This window comes from Pongo pygmaeus, chromosome 17 (genome assembly GCF_028885625.2).
Source record: "Pongo pygmaeus isolate AG05252 chromosome 17, NHGRI_mPonPyg2-v2.0_pri, whole genome shotgun sequence".
Taxonomy (NCBI): domain Eukaryota; kingdom Metazoa; phylum Chordata; class Mammalia; order Primates; family Hominidae; genus Pongo; species Pongo pygmaeus.
In genome coordinates, this window is record NC_072390.2 from 54590758 (window position 1) to 54596922 (window position 6165).

The following is a 6165-nucleotide window of genomic DNA, read 5'->3' on the forward strand; positions in this document are numbered from 1 at the left end:
TTTTGGAACTGCAGATAAGATCATTTTACTCTTTTAAAGAATAGAATACTATTTTATGAAAAACACTGAGATTAGGACAGATTTATTCCATGGAGGGTCAGATTTACAGCAGGAGGTGATAGGTTTACAGTTTGCTATACAAGAAACACACTACAATTTATTTTATCTGAAAATACACTTGCATCTTACAGTAGCATGTGCCTCTGATCCCATCCTCATGCCCCCCAAACCAACTGTATTTTTATATTCTTCTTGGGCAAGAGGATATAAATTTTTTCTTTTTCCCTTTCTTCGTCTTTTTCTCTCATCCTTCTTTTCATCCATTTATTTATTCATTTACTGTGTTATTGGAGACACTTTATTGAGCTTCAAAATTGTACCAGGCATGTTAAACTCTAATGATAGAAAAATGAAGAAACCATGACCTCTGTTCTGAAGCTGATTCTACCTATTTGGGGACAGAGAAAAGTAACCAATTAATACAGTAGGATAGTAAATGGAGTGTGCTTCCATTGGTAAGACTTAAGGGAAGATACCTATCTAGCTCAGTCTTGCTATTTGAAGATTGGGACGGGGTGGGGAAAGACAGTCTAGGAAGAGGAACAGGTACAGGCAAAAGCTGGGAGGATGTTGAGAGTTTAGCCATTGATGAAAGAGCTATTAGTTAATTAGTTAATTACTAATTAGTTAATTACTAATTAGTTATTAGTAATTAGTTAATTACTCTTATGGTGGGAAGCATAAGAGGTCAAGAGTTGAGACCAATGATTTGAAATGGAGAAGGAAAGATGAGAGACACCCTTATAGGCCAGAGTAAGAGGTCTAAGCTCTGTCCTCCCTGCAGTATGAAGGCTTTTAACAGTTTTAAGTATAATCAAGTCTGTGTGTAGAAGAAACACTCTGACAGCATTGTAGAGAATTGATGTGAATAGACAAAACCAGTTATGAATCTAAGAATTCATTTGGGAGATAGTGATGGTCTGAGCCAAGGTGGGCATTGGGGATGGAGAAAAGTGAATGGGTTTGAGATGCCTCATAAAGAAAATTACCTGATTTGGAAATAATTTCTAGCTAGGGAATGAGGCATGTCTTTATTTTAACACTTACTCATTCCTTTAAAAGAAAGCTCCAATTTCTGTTTTTGAATTAAGTTGCATTTTCTTTTACTTCTATAAACTGGGACAAATGGTATCAAAAATTCTATTATGATGGACTATCTTGAAAATAAGACTTTAGTGTCCCCTTCTTTCTTTCTTCTTCTTCAGGATAAATGTCACGTTATTTGTCATATGAGTTAAGATTTTTATCAGCTACTTATAAAATAATATACATGGCATTTTATTTTTTTGTTAGTTGTTTGTCCCTATTTGTATAGTCACTTAAAGGATGCTTACATGACACTTTCTAATGTTCATATTCTCTAACGTGGGAGTTAACAAACTTTTTTTTTTTTTTGTCGAGGGCCAAATAGCAAATAATTTAAGCATTGCAGGCCACATCACAACTCCTCAACTCTGCAAACATAGCACGAAAAGAGCCATAGACAATACATAACAGTAATATTTCATTAACAAAAGCAGGCGATGGACTAGATTGGGCCTATAGGCTATGATTTGCTAACTCCTCTAAATCTCATCCATTTGTTTCTGTGTTCTGGGTTGCCAGAGCAGGCCTTTGAGATCCCTAGGCAATTTCAGCATGAGAAGCTCTGCAGTTCTAACAGTTTGGAAGGATGATTTTGAAGCTCTGAGTAACATCTATTGAGACACTTACATTGTCTACAACCTTGCTAATGTCAGACAACTTCCCTTGAATACGGGCTAGATAAGGTAAAGTTTTAAATCTTTAAGTTTTTTTAATCAAAATTTTAAAATATAGGATGGAATTTCAACAATATATGTGCTATTACCTTTTTATTTCATTTTCCAGTTGAATGTGAGATTTTTTCTTCCCCCTCCCCACCCCTGTCCCGGTATATAGAAGTCATGCCATCAGGTTATAACTAGGTTCCTGGCTTTCCTCTGTAAAATAGAAAAAACATCACCAAAGGGGCCCACTGAGCAGATTCCATACAGAATAAAATGATGAGAACAGAAGAACATGCTGCACATGACTGCATCCTCCTGCCTGAATTATAGATTTACAGCAGTAGGAAAAGGGACTAGATCATTCCTATACCTAACAGAGTTTGCATAAACCTGGAAAACTATCACAGATTTGAGACCTGCGACAACATGCCCTTGTTACAAACTTCACAGAAAGTTAATGAGATCCCAGCTCTGATCTCTTTTCCTCACTTTCACTGTTGTAGGATAGGACCTTGATTACTGGCCTCTCACTTACACTGAAACACAAGACCTCTTGCCCCTTAGAAGCCCATCTGTTCATACCGTTTATGGCCACTGGCTCTTCCTGCTTCTCCTAAGTTTTCCTGAGTTACCTTCATTTCTTCCTCTTGCTCTTCAAAAGCTCTAGCAAAGGCAAATTTCCTAAACCTTAGTTTATAGGCCTAGAACTCCCAATTAATTGAAGCTCAACTTTTATATGGAATTCTCTTGCTGATGTTACTCCAGACCCAATGTGTGGAGATTGGACTGCATTTGAACTGTTCATGTTCCACCTCTATCTGGAAAGAGAGAGTAAGTGTCAATGCAACAGAAGAAGCTTTAATACCCTGGAGGGGCATTCAACAAAATGTGACCAGAAATAAAGAATAGATTTTGTATGTGTGGGTAGTGTGTGTTTCAGTATGTGTATGTAGGAACGTTTGAATTTGAATTTTCAGGGTTAGAAGCTCAGTACATGTATCTGTAGTCATTATGGTGAATAATTTCTCTTAATGAGTCTTAGATAATGGCATCTTCCCAAAAAGGAAAAGTGAGGGGTTTGGCAGAAATTCAAAACAGACAAAAGGTGGTGAGTGAGATTTGGGCTTCTCTCAACAAATATTGACTAGGATAAGCTCATCTCATTCAATGCAAAGGATTGTCATCCTTCTTTTAATGGTTACATCAAACTGGGTGAAGTTTGGTTTAATTGGAGAGGAGATTGCATGGAATAAGGTAAAGTGTAAGGTGGGATTTTAGAGGCGGCAGATGCCCCTAGATATAGGCAAAATTATTAGGGGGCTGCATTAACTGGGATAGGTACCCCAAGCTCTGGTCTCTCATCAATGCAAAGGTTTCAGGCCACTGTAAACACATTTTTAAGGGAAGTATTCTAATCTTGAGTTAGCAGGGGTTTTTGCCCAAGACGCAGATGGAAGTTGTCAAGAAAATAAACTTGTCCCCCACCTCTATCCTTACCTCCTGTTGATAAACAAACCTATACCACTGGGTTTGTTTATTCCAAAGTGGATAAGCATGTGCTCACCACGAAGGAAACATTGCCAGCTTCACACTCCAATGACTCTCGGGCCATCTGTCCAGGTATTAAGCATTTTTATTCTTTCCTCTGCCCACATAAAATGGTGATCAAGGATGATCTCTTGGAATCTCCAATCACAGAGTCTTCTGACTGAGGTGATGAAGAAAAGCTCAAGACTCCATGCAGGAGAACTGAAGAACCAGGAATGATGTTCAAGCTTTAATGCTGGTTAAAGGAGGGTGACTGAACACATGTAAATTGAGTCCCTAATTTTTCAGTGCATTATGCCAGGTGTTGTAAGAAATAAAGATAAGTAAAATTAGCTCCTCATTTTGGGGAGGTTCCAATAGAACTGGAAGATATGAGACAAATACACAGAATGAGATATAAACCAAGTTAACACAAAAAGAGTGACTATGCAGAAGGGGTGAAAGAAAGAGGATGGAAAAATCACACATTATTCAGAAGAGGCTGGAATGCCAACTACACTTACCTAAGTAGATCCTGAATTCTCAAGCTTTTGTCAGGACTCATATAAATTTCTTCTATTTTTTCGTTCTATTTTTTTTTTTTTTTTTTGACAGAGTCTCATTTTGTTGCCTAGGCTGGAGTGCAGTGGCACAATCTTGGCTCACTGCAACCTCCACCTCCTGGGTTCAAGCAATTCTCTTGCCTCAGCCTCCCAAGTAGCTGGGACTACAGGCGTGCACCACCACACCCAGCTAATTTGTTTGTATTTTTAGTAGAGATGGGGTTTCGTCATGTTGGCCAGGTGGGTTTCAAACTCCTAACCTCAAGTGATCCTCCCGCCTCAGCCACCCAAAGTGCTAGGAATACAGGTGTGAGCCATCACACCTGGCCGAGAACTCATGTAAATTTCAGGTGGGTTCTGCAAGTCTTGATACAAGTACAGAGACTTTGAATTTCATGTGGCAAACAATAGTAACTCTATTCCTTTCTTTTCTACTGATATGAAGAAATCATATGAGAGTTTCCAATTATCAAAAATTACATTATAATCTTGAATGTGCTCAAACATATTTACAACAAAGATAAATAATTTAAAAATTTGATGATGTAGCTATTATTATTATCTATTACTTGTGGCATATCTCGAAGTTAAATAATCTCACTAATGAAAACAGTTGAGACAGAAATTTGATACCTAGGTTTTTTTTTTTAGTTTAAAAATAAAAAATCAGAATTGAAAAGAGTAAAACACTGAATAGTTATGAAATAATACTACTAGCAGTTTTATTTTAAAAATGGGTAGGAGATATAATCAGCCATAATTTTCAAAAATTATCAAAAACGTGTATTTTGTTCCTGGATATCATATGAAGTATAGTTCTAACTATTCATAAACAAATGGACTTGTTATGTAATGGAAAAAGCAGTTTGCAATCTAACTGAAATAATTACATATCAATATTTATCCTCTCTCCTGTCTCCTTTATCTTTTTAATGCCATTGTCACAGCTAAGCATTAGAGAAATAGAAAACAAACAAAATCTAGGTCATTGTTGGCAACTGGAGACACGAATAGTTGATATTCCAACTTGAAATTATACAGCCATATTTGGGCATTTGGACATATCTGAAATTTTCTCTGCTGAATTCAATTCACCAACCCCAATTTGGCCTCAGTGCCTAGGAGGCAGCTTGGGGTAATGAAAAGAGCATGCATTTATGAGGAAGATGGTTCTGGGTTAAATTGTGTTTCATCTCTGAGTTAATTATCCTCTCTGAGTCTCACTTTTTGCTTAAGTGAATAAGAGTGCCTACCTTTTGCTGAGTATTACATATTTGTCTTCTGGAACTTGATACCTGCTAAGTCATTGCATCCTGACAACATTATTTGGAAGTCAAATGAGATAATTTCTACACATTCACATAATAGGCTTTCCATATATGTTACTTACCTTAATTTTACACTCATCTGAAATTAACTCATCAGTATCTGTCCCAATTAGAGAACTATGTAGGTTAATGTAGAAGAAAAAACTCATTTGCAGGTCTGGGCATTGTAACTTCACCTCACGATCAATGTATTTATTGGGCAATAGCCAATGTTTACATCCACTTCTTTACTTTCCTTAATGCACTTAATCCTCTCTTCACCCATACTTTCTATGATAAACAGGCCTACAGCACCAGTTTGCAGATAAATAAATATGTAAATAAATAAATAAATAGATTCCCAGAGCCAGCTTGGAAGAACGGTTGATAATCTGAACCATTACGGAGGTGAAATTTCATTACACAGATGGTGACATCCCGATGTCTATCATCAAAACACAGCAGGTAGAAACCATCAGCCAGGGCCATTCCCTTCTATAAAATTACACTTATATTAATGTCACTCCGGATTTCATTATGCGGAAAATGATATTGCACAGGTCTCCAGCACTAGGGGGGCGGTGGAGGGTGGGGGTGCTGGGGTGGTGAGGGAAGCATAAGGGGCTGGGGTGGGAGAGTGGGAAAAACAACTGTCTGTGGAGAGACCACGGAAGCTAATTCAGAGGAAGGCTGCCTAGGAATGGCAAATCGAAAAAAAAAGACTATATGCGCATATATATAAATATATATTTTAAAATTCCTCGTAGATTCTACTGCCAGTTCATGCTGCTTCTTGATTGACTCGCCGCCAGACGTCCTCCACAGGCCCCTGATGGAATGTTTAAAAGGCCCTCCTGTGGGAAGCAGGGAGATTTACAGTTAATTTTTATTAATGAAGGATGACAGGCATCTCCATTTAGCCAACAAGATATTACACCGGTCCAAGAAAACGCCCCTGTA